The sequence below is a fragment of the Lepidochelys olivacea genome (genome assembly GCF_965140295.1).
Source record: "Lepidochelys olivacea isolate rLepOli2 genome assembly, chromosome: 7".
Lineage (NCBI taxonomy): Eukaryota > Metazoa > Chordata > Testudines > Cheloniidae > Lepidochelys > Lepidochelys olivacea.
The window spans coordinates 3,734,754-3,756,351 of record NC_140417.1 but is presented as its reverse complement, the minus strand read 5'-3'; the positions used below and the strand labels follow the sequence as shown (position 1 = coordinate 3,756,351).

Sequence of the window (21,598 nt, the reverse complement as noted above, 5' to 3'; positions counted from 1 at the left end):
GAGTGCGGTGGAAGTAGGGGTTTCAGGGCTTTACAAGGAAAGAAAAACAAGACAGTACCTCATGTTGTGCTAGGGACTGCTGTTGCTACTGATTTTACGTGGAAGGCTCTCAGAGTCTATGGTGATGGGATAAAACCCTAAGATTGATACATAGACTCCATCTTGACATTTTGGCTGATTAAGGAACGGCACTGGAGTATCATGGTGAATAGGAAGGATCCTCAGGGGTCCAGTAGATGTATGTGCCACTCCCAGAGAGCAGAAAAACACTCTTACTCTCTACAGAGGAAGGAGAATTCCATGAGTAAAATTGTCAGAGGCATCAATACTGCACCTTTGTGTGGGTCTCTATGGTCTTTTATGAATAACTTTACAGTTCTCTGCTTCTGAACGACATAGCTTTCACCTTCAAGATGGATTTAAGGATGGATGGATTTCTAACATAAAGGACCAACGTAATCATTGGCATAATCCCACTGATGTATAGCTTTTTACTCTAAATAATATTTTCAGAAACTGGGAGCTTTATACCAGTAGTTACTTGTGAAAACCCATGGAGGCAATCTTCACTACTGGTGTCTCGGACCATTCTGCTCATGGAATGTTCCTTTCTCTGTATAGGATGGGTCCCCTGGCACTACAGTATATGTGTAGGACCCCTGAGGGTTCTTCCCATTCCTCCTCACTGTTTCACACCTCCATCTGTGAGCACCTACACTTTAGCTGTTGTCTGCCTGGCTGAGGAAGTTTTGAACTCAGTAGAGTTACCCCACTGTTGAATTTGCCCCAGGTGCTACCGCACTGTATGGAATGACATCTTTTCAAGGTGATAACTTCCTGTATATATCACTGGATTGGTGAATAATGGGCAGAAGAAGAGAAAACCGGAACCTCATGTGGAGAGCTGGGAAATACCTATATTATTTTTTATAAATATTATGCATGCCTCTATGTGTGTGTGTGTGTATGTGTTTATGATGGGCTAATTGCTCTGGACTTAGATCAAATGGGACTGTTAGAGGAACCAAGCAGGACAGGCAACACAATGGCCTAGATAAGGAATGCTCCAAAACAACAGCCAGAGTAATAGCTGTGAAGGGGCGACTCCATGGTCCCAACCCAAGTTACACGGCTGTTTTGCCAAGGCTGAGAACCTGGAGATCAAAAGACACCAATGAGTTAAAAGGTCTGCCCTGCAGAAAGGAAGGTGGGGAGGTTGTCAACTGTTGCTGACTGCTCTAGGTTGACTGCGAGTCAGGGTCAGCAGCAAATGGGCTGTACCTTGGTCACCAAGAGAATTGGGGCACCAAGGCTAAGTCATGTCTGCCTAGGGGCTTGAGGGGAATGCCAAGCATAGCTAAGACCAGATCCCTATAGGTCTTGTTGTAGTTTTAAATCCCTTTCTCTTGAGTGCTGTGTACTTTTGGCTAATAAAACATACTTTATTTTGAGGAAATAGCTTCTGCGTCACTGCATGTCATTATTGTCCACACTCTCCTGAAGGAAAATTCTTGCAGGTACAAAGCCCATTGGGCCTACTAGGTATTATGGCTGATAATCAGGGTGGTATAACCTGGAGATCCAGTTGGAGAGTGGTTGGATTGCAGGTCCCACCCCAAAGACGAGTGAAGGCACAGGCCTGTTATTTGAAAGGGGCATACTCAAGGACTGGAAATGGGTCTCAGAAGGGGCAACTCACTCAGTGACCATTAATTCTGACTCTGAATCTAAACTGTGCATGATCTGTAGGTGTTATTTAGGATGCCATTTTGCTTTTGAACTGTGCAGATCAAATCCTTGTGCTCTTGTAAATATCTCTACAAAATCTATCAGATAGCTGGGTAACGAGGCCCCCATGCTGTTACGTCATCTTGCAAACAGTAATCTGTGTTTGTGGGTTTAATTTGGCATCTATTGGGAAACTGAAATAGCCACAACCAGCAAAGTTTTTGCGTGTCTTTAAATGCTGAAATTGAGACTGCTAATGTAATATGATATGTTTACTCTTGGCAACCTGCACTTCTACAAGGTCCCTTGAGATAAATTCTGTGAAAAATGATTATCACCACTGTCAGCAAAAGCCTTAACTACATGAGTATTTTACATGAGCAAAACCAAGATAATGAAACATAATGCAGATTGATTTTAGTCGGGATAAAACAGCAGGTCTGGGTGTGTTTGTGATGACATGTTAGTTCGGGGGAGGGGACGGACACAAGAGGGAGAGTGGTGAGAACTATGCTCAGAACTGTGCTGTGTTCTCAAAAAAAGATAATATTGTGTAGGAGTATATTGAGCAGCTGCTGCACCTTTCTGGTAAAGTGTAAGCTGAAATGGGATCAAAACTGAATTTTAAATTAGAAATGTAAACAAAGTTTTTCTTTTACCCAGAAGGACCTTGACTTTCTTTGATTGAGAAGTGGAGGATGTGATAGGAAATGTTTCCAGATGGGTATTGAGGAACTTTCAGAGACGTTGTGTCGTGTGAACATGGATACACTTCCCATGTATCATATATCTATGGGCTAGCTGCGTCCAGAGGCATTGACTTTCTGAGTCCCCAGAGGGTGCTGCTGCACCGCTCCACCCCAGGCTTCGCTCCCATTCCATCCCTTCCCCTAAGCTCCCACCCCACCCTGCCTGTTCCCGTCCCCACTCCACCTCTTCCTGCCCCATTCCACCCCTCCCCCACCTCTTTTTGCTCCCACTCCTCCCCGCAGCACCTCCTGCACGCCGCTGAACAGCTGATCACCGGTGAAGCGGAGGAGCTGATTGGCGGGGCTGCCGGTGGGTGCTGTGCACCCATTTTTTCCTGTGGGAGTTTCAGCCCCGGAGCACCCACGGAGTCGGTACCTATGGCTGCGTCCACATTTCATTTCAGAACTGGAAGCCACCCCAGCAACGTTTCTGATTGCTCAGGCTGACAAAGGTAGTGAAATTGTAGTTTTACGTTTGGAATGTCTGCTGTACTGATAGCTTATTGAAGGTTGGAGCCTTGAATTGAACTTTACTTTCCTTAGACCGTCTGAGACAATACAGGAGATTGGTTTTAGAAATGCCCACAAGAGACTTGGAGGATTTCTCCTCCAGGGGAATCTTCATCTATTGATTGTCTTTCGTTAATTATTGGGGGGAGGGTTGTTTGTTTTGTAAATAATTATTTCTTGTATGTACAAAAGGCTCAATTGTACCCAGCTCTGAGCAGATATGAAAGAAGTCTCAAAAAGCCATCCACCCTTTGCACACTGCATGGGTACCAGACTGTTATCCTTGCTGCTCCTGTGAAGTTGATGAAACTTACACAGTAAACTCTTTGGGGGCGGAGACCACATTTTTCTATGTGTTTTTCACAGTGCCTAGCATAGTGGAGCTCCTGTGTTGTGCTGGAATATAAATAATATAAAGATTGAATTTATTTTCTATTTAACTCTGGTGTTTGACTTTCTAAAGTGTTCTGAGAGATATCATTTTTATGAATGATGTACTATGAAATAGGGGCCTGGACTTGCAGCCCTTACTCACATGAGTAGTTCTTCTAGAATCTATGGCTTCAGAATTGGTCCCTAACTTTGTGTGCTAAGCATATTTTTCATAACACAGGTCAGCATTGCATTTGGAGAAGTGATTATTACTCAAAAATATTTTCTTTGCTCAACTGAATGTTGAATCTAATTAATGAATTAACTGAATAAACTCTGTTCTGAGCAGTCAAAGATACTTACTATGCTTTCAATTTTAGTGAACATTGCAATGTCAGTTTTTAAAGAATCTTTAACACCTGAATTTTATTGAAAGATGTAACTTAAATTGGAGCTTGCTATCTTTAAAAGTGTCTTTCACAGTACAGTTATTGACTCCAACTAGGTAGACGCAAAGCATATTTCACAATTTTAATGAACCGTTTCCAATGACATTTCATTACTAGTTTCAAAAGTGATAAAATTTGGCATTGTGTTATCTGTCAAGATTTTTCTGTAAATCAAATTCAATGAGGAAAAATGTTGATTATCTTGAAGACTTTCAGATAGGAGGCAGCAAGAACTATTTAGATGACTAACTTATTATACAGTAAATTGAACTGTATAACACAATCTACCAAATCTTTGGCAGTTAAACATGGCTTCAGAATAGACAATTGCTAACTTAATGAAAGAAGAAATCATTTCTTAAAAACATTGCCTCTCTAACATAATTAGACACAACAAATTTTCTAGCAATTAGGATGCTGATATTTCTTTGGCACGATACATTTTTAATTGTAAAGATTTGATTTTGTACAACAGCACGACATTAAAAAAAAGCAGGGATAGTGATTTCTTTATAGGCAGTTTCCATGTATGGAGGTTTTGTGCATTATCTTGCGCCATAATTAAGGTTCTGTTATAGAGCTCAGTATTAACAGGAGCTTAACACCTTTAATTTGTAAAAAATCTAATTGAAATGGAAAACAAAAACATGGACTGTACACTATGAGTTTTGTTTGAATTTTTTGTGGCGGTTTGATAAAAATGAATTGACACAGAAAGAATAGTGAGAGTTTAAAAATCACCTCTTTTGACTATTTGTCACTAGATTTCTAACTTCTTTGTACCCCTTTTGCGAGAAATCGAAAACGTGCTGGGACCTGTCCTTTGGGCACTTTGTTGCTTCTTCTGTGCTGATTCCTACAGGAGTGTTTGTCTGTAGAGCATTTTACAGCTTTTCAGCCGTAACAGAAAACATGTGCGTCAAGCTGAATCTGCTGAATATCATTTGAAGAAGACACATCTGCTATGGTGTAAGCATCATAACTTGCTTCTGGCAGCAGAAGACATGACAGTGAGAGAGACTCCTTCACCAAATACCCCTGTAATCTAAGGAAATCTCTCTGAGTTGGGAGAGACCAGGAGTTCATGTCTTTCCTCTTTAAATGCTGTTGAAATTCTCATGCGATCCACTGTCCTGATTATTGACTAAGGCCATAAACCCCATTCTAGAAGGCAGTTAGGGAATCAGGATATGAGGAGCAATGAGGTGCCCAAAGGACAGGTCCCAGTGTGTTTTCCATTGAACGTACATGTGTTACTTTACACAAAGTTTCCTTTGAACTCAAGAGCATTATTTGTAGCTTAAATCAAATAGAGAATTCAATGTAGTCCTCGGTTTTCAAGCAGGAAACAAAAACTAGTTTTGGACACATTCCATCCACCCAAAACCTTGCAGGAAACAAGAAATTAAGGAGAAAGATTTGTGCATTCCTTTCTATTTTCATAGTGCCCACACTGTCAACAGTACTGATACTCTACACGAGTGTTACAGAAGGCTTGCACTTCCATCTCCAACAGATTCCAAAAACGACACATACCCCATCTACAGCAATGCAGAGGAAAGATGGACTCATACTTAAAGCACAGAATGAGGAGTTAGGAAATCTGCTTTCTGTTTCTAGCTCTGCTCCTGAGATGCCAAATAATCTTAGGAGAGGCACTTCTGTCTCTCTGCAATGAGCCTTATCTCTGTTACAAACATTACCAGTTACAGATGTTAGGTGCAGCTAAATTGGTGCAGAATGCAGCTTAACTGCAAGTCTAGACAAGGAGAAACCATGTTCATCACGGTTCCGTAGACTGTAAACAGTACTGACCATGGGTGGTCATTCGCTACACTTCCAGTTAAACCATGTTTGGAACTGGTTCATCTGCACCTTTTCTGCAGTGCAGAAAATGCTTTCATTTTTCCTCTGTACAGTGTCTGTTGAAATATTAAGTTCAAAATATGCTCATGACTAAATAGATCAAAAGAGGGTGAAAATTCAGTTTAGCTCTTCTGTGTGTTTCTTTATGTAGTCTTAGGCTATTCAGTGCAAACTTGATTTATTGCACTGTGATTAACTGAAGGCCAGTTATAGCCTTTGAAGTTACATTGAAGAAACTTTGCTCCTGCAGAACTTTTAAGCGCAGCAAGAGAAGAGCTGCAGAGAGGCAGAGAAACTGTTGGCTGACTCCTGGAAGGCCAGCTGGCGCAGCCAAGTTTAGATAGCCAGTCCCGGTCTCTGTAATTGGAAAAACTGTTATCTGAATCCCTGACTTTGAAGATCATCTCAGGTGTCCAGAAACTTTGGTAAAATTGGAATTATCCTGTAGCCTTTGAGCCAAACTCTGCTATCTGTTATACTGAAGTCAGTGAGATTGTATATGTACAACAGGGGGTGGAATTTGTCCCTGTATGTTTAAAAAGGCTGAGATCATCTGTTAACATAATTTCCCTTTCTATTCATCTGTCATTTAGTACAGAAATTATATTTATCTGTCTTTTCTATTTATCTGTCTTTTCTATTTCTGTCTTCCTTTCTACATTATGTGTGTGAATAATATGACTTTATTATCTTCTCTACCTCAAAAATTATTTACATTTTTTATGGAATGATTTTTAACAGCCTATTATTTAATAAACATCAGTGCCCAGATGAAGATGAGAATACACTCCCACAGTGCCTCCATTTATCCATTCTTTCAAATGTAATTGCTTTTTTCCACATTCCTGTTTACTCTCAAAGACTGGAATTTCACCAAGAAAACACAGTGGTTTTTGCATCTGTTTGTGCCCTTTGTACTCCATGCTTAGTCTTCTGTAACAGCCTTATCCATGAATTTCCACAGAGCATAGAACAGTATTACTTCCATGATGACAACACGTGAGAAACTGACTAGTAGGAGTTGTTTAATGAAATAATGTGACATTAAAAGAGAATGTTAAAATGATGGATCCCAGTTGATGTTATGTAAAAATATGCAGCTGTGAAATATGTGCTTGTGGATGAGATATGCTTTGCAGATATCTGCAAAATGCAGATAATCAGTATTCTGAAGAGGTCTGCAAATTGGGGATCTGCTTGACCACTTAGAATTATAACATTGTAAGGACAGAGTGGCTCCGTGAAGTCATGAAATGGCCTTTAATCTCGGCAATGTGAATTATAATCTGCCTAAGGATAAGTGAAAATAGTTTGGTGGCTTTAGTTCACCATTTATTTGGCCATTAGTTGAGTTTCTTAAAAGGTCTGAATGTTACATGGTAAGTTGTGACTTAGGAATTCTTTCAAAGGAAACAAACACCTGGAAGCTGCTTTCTGTTTGGTTCTGGGTTCCCCATATTAAGATAAAATGTCTCTCTAACTGCCCTGTGACTGTTCTGACTGTTACATTTTGTGCAATGCTCCATCTTTCTTTGATAGTGAGAGAGCCTTGTGCACTGTGGTTTCATGCTTACTAACAACCCACACTTAATTGAAAATATGGTCGTGACATTTTCAGTATTTAAGAAGGTGACACATGGTACTCCTCATTCAGAGGAATTCTGTCCAGTAGGTTGCTGTCCCAGTTTTACCCAACAGCTGCTGTCTTTACTCTCTAAAGTTAGTACTTAGAAACGGTAATTTTATTACATTTTTAAATATTGCTTGATCTTCAAGTTTCTTTGCTCTGTATTTTGATCAATTACATTGAGTGAAAATACCAGAGCTTCTGGTGCCCAGACTCTTTATTATATCAACAAAATGCACAAACTGTCAAATTATAAGTTCAAAGTAAAGAAAACCACATAGTAAGGTATGGAGGAAAAATAAGGTCCTTACTGGATCATACAAGATCATATACTGTACAGTGTGACCATTTTGAGTTGTTTGACTGTCCATTACTGAAGAAAATGGTCAGAATTGTAAATTTCTCAGTCCTTTAAAAGAGACCGCATTGAAAGGAACTGTTAGGCAGTGAGATCTCAATTTCTCTCTGTTTCAGGAAAACCAGCTCAATACACTTTCATGTATACTAAAACAAGTGTTTGACGCACTGCATGAACCATGTAGTGTAATCAGAGCCGATTTGTCTGCAGTGCTAGATGAAATTTACAAGTTGCCACTAAGCAATATCTCTCTCTGCTTTCTTACTTTCTAAGGGAGAGTGAAATTTACAAGGTGCTGCTTAACAATACCTGAAGTGTGGGTTCCTTCCTAATGAATAGGGAAATTTACAAGATGCTATTTAACAATGGTCACACTTCTGATTTTTCTATAAGGGACAGTAAAGTTTATAAGATGAGCAAAATCATTTTATTGTGAGTGCAGTCCAGCACTGCTGACTGTGATCCTGAAAATATATTCTGAATGCCCCAGATGGAAAAAGTCATGGTAGATGCTATGAAAATAGGCAGCATCTCTGGACTTCACTTGCAGTTTTAGATAAGTTGACTGCTGGGGTAAGCCTAGGGATTTTACACTGATGATGCTACCTATACCACTCTCAATACTTGTTGCCTTTTCTTTTCCCTGTTCCTTGTTCCTCCCCATTCCTCCCATTTGTGCTTCATCTCATGCTTTTGGCTTGAGACTGAGATTTTTGAAGGATTTCTCAGGCCCTCGGGACTACTTTCATGATCTCAGGATTTTTAGCAGCACAGTGGCTGTGGGAGGCATAGTTTCCATTGCAGCAAGTGCAAACAATACAGTGATGCTAACTGGAGAAGAAGAATAGAGAGGTCCTTGGTACAAGGCCACAAAAGTTAATTGAATTCTCCCTCACCCAAATAAATACATAATTTTTAAGTTGATGGTGTTCTACTAACTTCATTACTTGTTTTATCCTCGGATATGAGCATCAGTAGTTTCCATGATAATTGTGAGTTCTATCAACGCATCCACAGGGATTTTTATTTCTCTTTGTTGCTATTGCCAGTAGTTAATTACCTCTATTAGTAAGTGCAGATAGATATTATATACTGCACCTTAAAGAGTTAAAAGGAATTGCAGAGTTTATGAAGGTGATAAAACAAGGGCTTGTGGTGTTACTAGACCCGCCTGCACTCAGTGGTCAAAGTCCATTCATTATAAATGAGGTGCAATTTTGGATGAGAAACAAGGCAGGTTCAAGAACCACTGCATTTTCTTACATCACGACAGACTATTGCTTGTGTCCCTTTGACCTGGTTTGTGTGCAATGAGTTTAAATGACATAGTCTGTGTCCTGTGATGGTGGAAATGTGGCAGAAAACTCATGTTTTGGTGTCTGCAGTTCCTGCCACCAAAGTTAAAAGTAAATAAAAATAAAGATCCTGGAAAATCCAGTTACTTTGGGGTTCTGTTTTTCACAGCAACATTAACATAATTATTGTCAGCAGTTGGCTGTGATATTTAAAGTGCTGATGCAAAGGAAATCTCAGCTAGACAAATATAGATTATACTTTTCTCAAAACTTCAGTTCTCTTACTTTCACTGTGCATTGACCATAACAATACAATAATTGCAAGCACACACTTTTTCACTAACTTATCTGTTTTTCTTTCAGATGCAATTTGTTAATGGAGTTGCACAAAAGATGATTTCCAGACCTTTTTGTCAGAGCAGCAAATAATGCTTCAAAAACCCAGGTGTTCTAAGAGTAATCTGAGACTGCTAAGATACTTCCAACACCCTCTGAACCTGGGTGATAATATCAAGGCTTTTCTTTAGACCCTTATCATCTCACACCTTGACCATTGTACTGTAGTCTTCACTATTGCATTGATGCTAAACAAGTCTGTTCAAAGTATGCTGCTAGAGTCATCTTCTTGGCTTTTCATTCTGACTACATCACCCCCCTATTTGTTCTTTCATAGGCTCCCCTCCTCCATTACATTGAACACCAGCTTTGCCTTTCTGTGCCTGTGAGGCCTTTTTGCTGGTGAGGCCTTCTCGATCAGACTGATTAATTTATCAAGCCATTCACCCCATATTTTGCACTGTCAGTGATGTCACCCTTTAATTGTCCTCCTGTCTTTTTCTTCCTCGAGCATTTCTGTACTTTCTTCCATGCTGCTTCTAAGCTGGGGAAATACCTTCTAAAAATTCCACCCAAATTGACTGCCTTGTCCTCTTCCAAGTTCCTCTTAAAACGTACCTCTGCTATGATGTCCCCAGGTCACTCATGTCTGGGATTATTTAGGTAGGTGGTGAGCTGAGCCTGCCATCTTCCTGCCAAACTCTCACCATTTAGTCACTTTATCTTCCCTTGCCCCTTTTTCTCTGTTTAGTCCATGTGTAGAGTCCTGGCTGACGACTTGATGATAAACTCCGTGGGGCCAGGACTTGCATCTTTGTTGTTTGTCTGTCCAGCACCAAGCACAGTGGAGCTCTGATCCTTGCTTGCCACCATAATACACATAATAAATAACAACAACAATGCATTCCCAGTGGTGCTAAACTATTCGGTGATGCCATTACATCACATGTCTTAGAAGATGCTAAATTATCCCTCCTTCATAAAATTTAAAATGCAACAGACCATGGATTCAACTCCTGAACCCTACAGGTCTCACAGGATCTGCTGGAATTCTCCACATGTGGTCTGTATGTCTTGTGCTGTTTCCAAGACCCTAGCTACCCTCTCCAGCTCTCTCAGGGGTCGGGGCTTGCAAGTGCCTGTGCCCCGACCCCGCTCCCTGGCAGGAGTGGCAGGTGGGTGGAATGGGGCAAGCTCCCGTGCTCCGACTCCGCTTCCCTGGCTGGAATGCCCAGCAGGAGGAGCAGGGCAGGCCCCCGTGCCCCGACCTCGCTATGCCCCTGCCTCAGCCAAGCTTCACAATCACCATTGGTGATTATAGTATTAAATTGTTTGTTTAAAACTATTTAAAACTTATACTGTATATGTATATAATGCCTTTTGTCTGGTGAAAAACATTTCCCTGGAACCTAATCCCCGCTATTTACATTACGGGGAAATTGGATTCGCTTAACATCGTTTTGCTTAAAGTTGCATTTTTCAAGAACATAACTAGGACATTAAGTGAGGAGTTGCTGTACCAAGGACTTTATTGGACTCTGTTGGACTGTCTTTAAGGGGTGGGTGGCAGTTTCCTGGTTCTGCTTAGTGCTGTTGGGAGATGCAGTCAGTTTGCAGACAGACAGCGTTCAGTAAAATGGGTGAGTTGTGCTCTCTGCTTTAGGGAGCAGCCTGCTTTGTCCCTTTTGTTTTTGTGTTATTAAAGTTCTGGATTTTAAGGACTAAAGTAGTGTTATGTTGCATCGTACCAACAAGAGTATTTTATGTTTTTATATAACTTGAGTGCATGCCATGAACATAACAGAAATAAAGAGATCCACATGTGGAAGTTTCCCAAAAGGGCCATCTAATTCTATTTACATTCGGCATGCTGGGGATTTTAAATTGCCAGAGATGATATAGTTTAGTGATAGCCAGAGATCCATGGGGATAGTGAAACATCAAGTGATAAAAAGGGAGGGGATTTTGTTCACTTTGTAGAAGATGAATTTCCCTATCAGTATGTGTTGGAGTAACACTTTAGATATAATCTGGTCCAATAAAGAGAAATTAGTAAATTAAGCAACTATTATTAATCATTTGGGAAATAGCAATTACCATTTACCGGGATTCCACATGACAGCCATTGGAAGGATGTTTGATACAAATGCATGCATTAAACTCTGAAATTCACAATGTGACTTGAGAAAATGAGGCCATATTAAACAAAATAGATCAGCAAAGTTAATTAGCAAGGCACACTGTAATTAGTTAGGAGGACTGTAGCTAAATGGCTAAAGTTTAAAGAGGTGGTGAAGTTCACTCCAGGGGAATGAATACCATTATATAAAACTAAACATAAAACTTTAAAGGCAGTGTGGGTTGAGGGAGAAGTTGTCTTAGTTAACTGCAAGTACAAGCACATTAAATTATAGAGAGAGGGGGAGAAAAGAGCTTTAATAAAGCTTTGTAACAAGGAGTAAAGGGAATGTAAAGCATGTGCTATTTCCAGCCCTGAATGCAGGGCCCCCAGCAGTGCAAAGTCCATCCACAGGGAGGTTGTGTTGGCGGGAAGCACTTCACCTCCATTCCACTAGGTGCCCACAGTGGGCAAGTGCCTCATCTGACCAGGGAAGTGCAGTGGCCAGAATGGTTGGAGGATGTACTGATTCAATGCATCTCTTGGCCAGCCTCAACCAATAGAACTTCCATGGAAGGCTGATTACAACGTAAAGGTAGCTGCCTAAGAAGGAGTAGAAATGCAATCAAACTCAATAAAAATGGTGGGGCAGAGAGCAAGAGAGTCTTCAAACACGTTGGAGGACAGAAAATTAAGAGGAACAGTAGGGCCATCAATTCAGGCATCTTATTAAGGCACAATTTCAATTTATTCTACAACTATTTATATTGTAAGCTCCTTGGGGCAGAACCTCCCCTTTGTTATGTTCGCATACAGCACCTAGTGCAATGGGGCTGCAGCATCTAGGCCGCAATACTGTTAATAAATAATAATACAATAAAGAGCATCTTTCCTGCACTTTAGGTGCCTTGAAAATGCAACTTGTTGAAAAATAAACAGTGGAAGAACTAAATGTTTTCTGTGTATTTGTAATGGATAAGCAGAATCTTGACTTTTCAGGCATGAAAGATAGTGTTTTTGGTAAAGTAGATAGATGATTTTTATAATTTGAAAAAATATGATTTTTTAACTTAAATTTGATTTTTTAAATTTTAATTTACTATATTTTTCTTTTCAAAAATTAACCTATTTAAAATTAAATTTGAAATTATGGCAACCTGTTTTAAAGCCTAAATTTACCATAATGTATTAAAATCATTTAAATTAAATTAAAAAGAAATTCAAGCAATATAAGTTTGTCAAAGTTTTAAAGAAACTCAAACCACTGAACTGGGGGAAATCACTGACTAAGCACCTGGAACCAGAGTTTGTTGAAGTCCTTATGACAGCAGTAGCCTTTTCTGCAGGAACAGAGAGAATATTTTCTTCATTTCAGTTTGTTTAGTTCAGATCAATGACTAGTTTGTTGAAAGTTGAAAAACTGATTGGATGTTGAAAAAAGGAGGAAATCTTGTTTTCCTCTTCCAATCTAAGAATAAAAGTGAAGTGGGAGAGGATGAGATCTACTAGTTCTAAAATTTTGAAGACCATGTCAGTTCAGTTCACTAACTACAGATAATACTGCCTTTGTTTAATAAATCTGTTAGTTTAAAATATAAAACAAGCACTATTTATAAAAATTTTAATTTTAAATACCAGGCACTGGTCTGTTGCTCAGACACCTTCCTCTTCCTGTTGGGGCCTTTATATAGTTCAGGTATTCAATAAGAGTGCTGCCTGTCCATCCAATCAGGGACCCATAGACCTTTAGTACCAAGGCTGTTGGTCAGAGCCACTAGTTCAGCGTATCACTGTGGCACGGCAGCTAAGGTAGCCACATAAAGACCTAGCAGGCCTGGCTTTAATACCAGGGTCCTAATACCAACCCATTTCCCTTGGGGTGACCTTGGGGCACCAAAGGACCTGACTTGTCCAAATGAGCTCTGTGGAAGGATCTAACCTTTTCTGGAGTGTGCACATAATGGGCTGGTTTCTAGGACCATTCTTCCAGCATGTACTCTTCCCAGTCAGTGAGGTACTATATCTTCTCTCTTCATATATGGGAGTCCAGGATATTATGGATAAGATATTATTTTTGGCCTTGGTCTTGGACTGGCAAACGAGGAGTTTGTTTTCATTTGGGAAAGGGATTGTCAGAAAAGGATTTAATGAGGGAGACCTGGAATACAGCATGCACCTTGAAGTAGTGGGAAAGTTGAAGTTCAAAGGGTACTGGGTTGATTTGCCTGAAAATCTGGTATGGTCCTAGGTATTGGCGGTCTACCTATGGATCTGCCTGTCTTGAGGTGCTTTGCCAACAGCCATACCATTTGTCCTACTGGAAATGTAGGACCCTCCTGCCAATGACAGTCAACATGATGTTTGTGTGCCGTCTTAGCCACATCTAAATTTTGTTGGAACTCTTCCCATGTCTGATGGATTTGACAAACCAGGTTTGAGTCTGTGGGGACGGGGTGTTCTGGGTATCAAGAGGTGACAATGGGAGGTGAAGCCATAATTTGCAAAAAGTAGGCTCAAACAATAAGGCCAAGTCATTTCTGTGGTAGTTGGTGGAGCATTGCTCCAATACCTGGTTCACTCGTTCTGATTGGCCATCAGTTTGTGGATGGTAGGTGGTTGATGCATGGAGACACACCTGTAAGAGGAAGAACACAGCCTACCAAAACCGAGACATGAACTGGGAACCCCAGTCTGAGGAGACGTAGTCTGGGAGGCTGTGGATACGGAACGTATGTGAAGAGGAGACAAGCAGTATCATTGGTGATGGGAAGATATGCACAGGAAATGTGCCATCTTTGTTAGCTGATCCACTACTGTCAGTATGGTATGGGTATGGCATCCCTCAGATTTTGGTAGTTCAACAATGAAGTCCATTGTAATGTTAGTCCAGATCCTTCGGGGGGTCTCAAGAGGTATTAACATCCCAAAAGGTTTAATTTGGGGAACTTTAGTACAGCAGCACGTGTTGCAAGACCTGACATAGGCCTGAATGTTGGACCACAGTTTTGGCCGCCAGAAGGAAGGATGTAGCATGTAGTCTTTGCGTGGCTGAAGTGTCCAGCCCAAGAGACATCATGGCAAATGCACAGGACCTCCAAACAGGGGCATCCCTCAAGGATGTAGGTATGCCCATGAACAAGGAGGAGTCCATCCTATTGTGTGAACTTATCCTGGGGTTTGGTTTTGGAAGTTTGGAGTGTGTGGGCGAAGGGGTCATTTGATAGGGTGGAACTTATGGTTGTGAACAAATCAGACAGTGATGATCCTCCAAGGAAGTGATATGATTTCAGGATGCAGGGAGGCTCTTATTCATATCCCTTAAAATAGTTGGCATATTCCCCTTTGCGGGACACAGTGTGTGCCTTACCACTGCGGGAGCCAGGGCGATAGGTGATAGTAAAATCAAATCTAGAGAAAAAGAGAGCCCAGCATAACTGTTTTTAGTTAGGTCTATAGCAGAGCACAGCTATTCTAAATCTTTGTGATCGGTGAGCACCAGAACTGTGTGTCTGATTCCTTCTAGATAATGCGCTCAGGTCTGAAAAGCTGCTTTAATGGCAAGTAGCTTCATGTCTGAAATGTTCTAATTGCGTTCGGCAGGAGTGCACTTGTGGGAGTAGTACACATAGGGATGAACTTCTTAGTTGAAGCCCTGTTTCTGGGACAGCACCGCCCCATTGGTGACACGGGAAGCATCAGTTTCCCAGGATGAACCTGACTTGGGTTGGGACATGTGAGGATTGGCGTGAAGGTGAACACTGCCTTCAGAAGACTGAAGGCTTCTTAGGCTTCTGGCATGAAAGAGAACTTGATGGGTTTTCACAGCCCAGTACGTTATAGGGGCGAGGATTCAGGAGTAATCCTGTGTAAAGAGTCTATAGAAATTCACAAACGTAATGAAGCGCTGTATTTCTCAAATGCTTTGTGGTGTTGCCTAATCACTAATTGCTTCCACCTTCTGGAGATCCAAGGGAACTCCCTTGAGTGGACAGAATGTACCCTAAGAATTCCACAATGGCTGACTGAAGATGCATTTCTCCAGCTTAGCATACAGCCCATATTGGTGGACTTTTTCTAGGACTTTGCATAATGATAGTTTGCATAGGCTGGTTTTCAGAGTAAATTAGGATGTCACCTAAGTAGACAACCACATAGTGGTCCAGCATATTTCATAAGACATCATTAACTAGATGCTGAAAGGTTGCAGGAGCATTAGTAAGTCCAGAAGGCATCACCAGCTATTCAAAGTGACCATGCCGAGTGCAAAAAGTAGTTTTCCATTCATCCCCTGACTGGACTCTGACTAGGTTGTATACCCCTCTGAGGTCTAACTTCAATAACTGGGCTATTCTTACCTAAACCAGGTGCTCTGGGATCAGAGGCAGAGGGTATCGATTTTGCACTGTGATGTTGTTTATAATGTGGTGGTCCACACAGAGTCTGGACTAAGTCATCTTTATCTTTTACAAAAAGGACGGGGCCCCGCCAGGAATGTGGAACACTGGATGAAAACTTTCTCCACATTCTCATGGATATAGTCCATAAGGGTGGCTAATTCAGGTTTTGACATGGAAAATATTTGGCTAAATGGAATCTTGGCCCTGGCTAGAAATCGATCAGACAGTCATATTCCCTGCATATCATTTTATGAATACATCTGAAAACTCTTGATTTTTTGCAGGGGGTGTGATGCTTGGCCCCAGTAGCAAGGAGGTCGGCTCTGTTACCTGAGCATCTCTCCCTGCCTTGCCTGGGCAAGGCATCCAACGTGAATTTCTAGAGTCTTGAGCGTAGAAGTCAAGAAGCAGGTGTCCTGGCAAAATTTAGAATTAAATGTCATGGTGTGTTGATGCAAGGAGATATATGGATCATATTTTCCCAACCAGAGGATTCTGAGTTTCAAAGGGTAGTATGGGGACTGAATCAGACTAAATTGGAGGAGCTTGTAGCACTCCCCACCCATCACCGCCAAAACTGTAGTTTCCTGACTGTTGGGGCTAGAGGCAAGCAGCGATCCATCAACTGTCTCAACTAAATCAGGGACAACCTTACACTGTATGAGTAGGCAAGTATTTGAGCCATGGTAGTCTCCATGAAGTTGTCTCATGCCCTCTGGAGGGAGAGGGGAGTACCTGTGCGGTTTCCCGGAACTGGAGTTGTAACTGGAGTTGTAGGAATGGGATCACTTTTGATATGTCAGGCCAGGCACCCAGAGTGGATTGCTGGAGAGAGCTTGGTAGAGTTTTCTCAATGTCACAATAACATTCCTAGCCTTTTCCACCATTCCATTTTCAATGCAAGGCCATGCCCCCCCCCCTCAATTTAATGTAATTTTTGCCCAGATTTCTTGTAGAAATCTAAGGTGATTATTTTATGAACCTATAGAACTGCACACTTTTCCAGCCAGCTCTGTTAAAAATATAATGTAGCCTCTCTGTGTCACTTTCTGTCTTTAAACTGCACAAACTTTAATCCTTCCATTTTGATAATCTTTGGGATTCTCTGCTAGATACTTTCCATGGAGGGGAGGATTAAGGGTATAATGAATGAATAAATGCCCAAATAAATCTGTTAGTCTTTAAGGTTTCACCGTAGCTAATGGTTGTTTGTATGTGGGGGAGGGATAGCTCAGTGGTTTGAGCATGGCCTGCTTAAACCCATGGTTGTGAGTTCAATCCTTGAGGGGGCCATTTGGGATCTGGGGCAAAAATTGGGGATTGGCCCTGCTTTGTGCAGGGGGTTGGACTAGATGACCTCCTGAGGTCCCTTCCAACCCTGATATTCTATGATTCTAAGGTGTCACCGGACTCCTGGTTGGTATAATGAAAGCTATGCTGGAGTTTGGGTGCTTTTTCTCTCTTTGAAAGATTTATTTGTATTTTTTTTCTAAATTCTGTGTTTTTAAATATGTGTAATGCATGCAAGTGAAGCATGTAACTGCTTAACTACATGCTTTTAGGGCTAAAACCTCAGCTCCTTACTCCATTTTTTTCTAGTCAGAGGAAGTCAATGAGTGTCTGCGCTAGGTCTATAGTTCTCTATTTAGCTATAATCCCAGCTACATGGCGGGAAGCCTCAGTAAGAGGTATTGTTTTGTCCCATTTGTGAGTCACATGTGACAGGAGGCACCATGACCTTGAGCTAAGAGACTTAGTTCAGACTCACTAATTTTGATAAATCCAGTATTTCCATTCTCCAGGATTGAAACTGCAGTGGTGTTGTATAGCAGACTACAGTTAGAGGTCCTTGCACTTCGGGCTTTTGGGTGAATTTAAACAGTAAGGCTAGAGGTACAAGTTCAGAATTGTTTAGTTCTCTGATAGACAAATTCCTAATTCCAAACGTTGGTTTTGTCAGACCTGGTTGGCTGTATCGCTGTAGAAATACAAAAGGTCACAGTACAGGGCTTTTGCTGTAAAGAACCTGCACTGACTTTTTTCAATATAAAGAGTCTATTTCCTTCCCCGCTGCTTGATGTCATTTAAAAATAGATCTGACCATTGCCTCATACTGAGATAGACAAAAAAGAGAGAGAGAGAAGAGTTTGGCATTGGTACAAATATCAAGTATGGAAAAAGACTGTAAACTAGTTTCTCCTATTACACTGCCATTCTAATACTCTCAGGATTCTACATTTCAGTACAGCAGGCCCTGATTATCAGTGTACATATTAAACACTCACAATGATGCTTTGAAATAGTCCAACTTTATAATGTGTTTAGCTCAAGACTAGTTTAATAATTAGACTATCGTGTTAGGGATATGCAATGTGAAATTGAGAGTTCCTTCAGTCTCCCTTTTTTATGTTAATTGACTGCGCTTAACGTTAAGGAAGGAGTCTCAGGGTCCCTAATTTGTTTTCAAAAATCTCGATTAGAGAAACATGCAGGGCTTTGGGGCGGAGCCTAGAGCTGGAGCACGGAGCAGCTCCAGAGCAGAGGAGCTGCAGGTTTTTGCCTGGAGCTGGAGCGGAGCCGGAGCACAGCTCCAAAGCCCTGGAAACATGAACTACCCTTTCCTAGTGGTATTATGGTCTAAATTATCTTCCTGTTTACAAAACCCAGGCAGGCAGGCCTGCCCGCTGTTTTGCTGAAGACCGGGAAACAAGGTGGGTGAGGTAATGTCTTTTATTGGACCAACTTCTGGTGGTGAGAGAGACAAGCTTTCGAGCCACACAGAGCTAAGTCCAATAAATCCAGAAGTGGGTCCAATAAATGATATTACCTCACCCACCTTGTCTCTAATATCCTGGGACTGACACAGCTACAACTGCATGTGCTGAAGTAAAACATTTTCATTGAGACTCTCCTTGCTGAGTCTTGACATTTTCTGACTTGTTACCTATGGTTATGATTTTTGTCTGAGTTAAAATGGTGTAAATCAGGAGGAGAAGAAGGGTGGTCTAGTGATAGGACTTGGACCTGAAACTCAGGAGACCTATGTGTGCCTTTCTGTCTGTGAGCCACAGACTGTATGTGTGACCTTGGCCAAGTCACTTAATTCCTTTGTGCCTCATATTCCCCTCGGTTAAAAAAAGAAGATAATGCCTCCTTCCCTCACATGGGTTCTATGTGAGGATAAAATCCATTAATGATTATGAGCTAGGCAGATGTTACGGTTAGGACTGTGTAAATACATAGCTAGAGGAACTTCAGTGGAGGCATACCAGTGTAAACTTATCCAGAATCTGGCCAATTTTTTTTAAAGGAAGCTCTGAATACCAGCTAGCTTGACCTAATGTATGGGAGGCAGCATTGTGGGGCAGATTCATGAGCAACCATCATGTGTCAAAAGACAATTTAAATGTCGTCTATAGTATGTGTAAATATTTTATGGAAAGGGAAAATGCCTGTGCCCATTGTGTAGTGTGATCCTCTTAACAGCATGTGTTAGGCCTTACCCCACCATTAGCTGCATGGGTAGCGAATGCACCCAGTTGGTCATGCTCTGTACCTGGGGAGGTGAGTCGCTAATTCCAGAGCGGGCAGAACTAAGTAGACTGAAGGGGCTCAGTTGGGCGAGAGATGACAGAGGAGACAGATCTCTCTGGCTTTGAGAAGCCCAGGGCTATGGTGCACAGAGACAACAGGGACAGCATAGACTCCAGCAAGGGAAGCCTTGAGAAACCGTTTGTAAATAGGGAGGAAAAGACTTCAGTATCCCAAGGGGGAAGGAGAACTTTCAGTTTTGGTTGGAATGTTGTTTGGACTTGTTTATGATATCTTGGAATGGGTCTGAATTTAGGTGACTTGGCCAGAGGGGTGAGCCACAGAAGGCAGAGGCAGGTGGCCAGCAGAGGTGCTGGGACCGAAGATAGCGGCAACATCCTGCACTGGTGCAAGGGGTGTTCCGAGGGTGAGTGAGCCCTGCCAGAGAGCATTTTTACAGTAAATCTTTATTGCATTAAGCATGTTGATGTGACATAAGCAGTGTAAATACACAATAACTTTACTGATTTCAGTGGTGTTATTCCTGATCTTCTCTGGTAAACTTTACCTATTTGCTTTAAATCTGAGAAGTAGATACACGGACGTTGGTTTTATATTTATATAGACATAATATATATTATATAAATATAAAACCAATATGTATATCTATAGTGGATATAACTTCATGTTTTTCAGAGATGAGATTTTATCTGTTGTGCTTATAGTCAGTATTTTATTTCTGATGCATGTTGTTTTTGAAAATCAGACCGTGAAAATCAAAACAATGAGGTCCCGATAACGTTTTTCAAGTTTGGCATTATATTATCAAGCTACACAAATCAGTGGTGTCAGGCATGCACTGATTTATCCAGGCATGAACAGATTTGCCTTTTTAGCCAGTACAGTAATAATTAAAATGAACACAAACATCACCTCCCCATTTGATAAATTTTCATATTTCTTTTGTCCTAGTTAATGCTTCTTGGTTTGCTGCCAGAAGCCTTTATTTTAGTCTCACTCTGGCCTTATTTTTATCTCTGTCTGTGGCCTGTTCTGTTTATTACATATCGGTACCCTCCTGTTTGTCTCCTTCTATTTCTTGTTAGACCCCTGCCTATGGCATTTCCTTTTCCATATTGTCGGGGGAGAGGGGTTTACTCTTTTTTGTCTGTTTCAGGCTCCTTTTCGTGGCTTATTGTGTCTCTCTCCTTTCTGATTCTCTTCCTCCCTACCCTCGACACTACTAGTATGCTGTGCATTTCACTGTATTAAGGAGCATTCATCCCCTGCAGTGCCACCAATGTGGAAAGTTGATTATTTCTGTTCTGATGCAATCTCTGCCAGTGACCATTGTCACATGTGGTATCTGCTGAAATAACAGACCAGTTAAAAACAGACTATTTCAGGATAATATGCCATACACACATTTACTTGAACATTATGCTACTCTTACACTTGATTAAATTGAGGGGAGATTAGTCTTGATACCTATATTTGCTTAGTGATTAAAACATCAGCTTTTGACCTGCAGGTGGAGGAAATTAATCATAACAGGGATCGTCATTACTTCCTTTGCCCCTCCTCAGACAGAACAAGGACTTGTAGCTTTTAGTTGGGCTTCCCTGGAGCAAGTGTCACAGGGTAGCTCGCCCTCTGAGGAGAATTGGGCCCAGCCTCACCTGTAGTAGATCAGCTACCTCCCAACTGAGCCTGATCAGCTAGGAATAAGGCGATTATAAAAGCCAGCAAGTGGCTTACTTGGGGTAGAGAGCTGGCAGGAGCCTATGGTAGAAGACTCCAGGGCTGGTTCTCAGGCAAGTGGCCTGTCCCGTAGAGTGGAAACCTATAGAGATCAGATAGACCCATGTAGCAGAGCCTTGGTAAGGGAGGACTAAAGTAATATTTTAGTTTAATATGAAAAAAATAATGCTGAAGCCCTGAGAAGAGAGCCTAAACCAGCCTGTCTGGACCAGGGGTCATTCCTTCCTGGGCTGAAGGGACAGTCCAGTAGCCTAGAGGTAGCTGAAAGCAGGGCTCCCACACTACAGCTATACTGGCTAGTAGCCCTTGCTGAGTAGTGGGTGTACATGTGCACTGTAAAGGGAACTTGGGTGGTGAATGCGATGTCATGTCCCTTTAAATGTGTGAGCACTTCCCCTGCTCAGTGCAAAGTTTCAGTTAGTTTCAGTTTTGCTGCCTGAACAATAAAGCCAGTACAGCAGACAGTTATTTGTCAGCTCCCTCTGGGTCTCTGTCTGTGT

The 21,598-nt window shown here is 41.4% G+C and overlaps 1 protein-coding gene across 17 annotated transcripts in view; it reads left to right on the top strand.

Annotated features, from left to right (window-relative positions):
• Positions 1-21,598, top strand: part of FHIT (fragile histidine triad diadenosine triphosphatase) — a 1,100,422-nt gene that overhangs the window by 212,400 nt on the left and 866,424 nt on the right. Inside the window, exon 1 of one of the 17 annotated variants that reach the window (XM_084634708.1) lies at positions 2,906-2,929. The exons of the other annotated variants lie outside the window; for them this stretch is intronic. The gene's annotated coding sequence lies outside the window, so the exon portion shown is untranslated. Of the gene's footprint in view, positions 1-2,905; positions 2,930-21,598 lie in introns of those variants that run through there. 17 annotated transcript variants of the gene reach the window in all.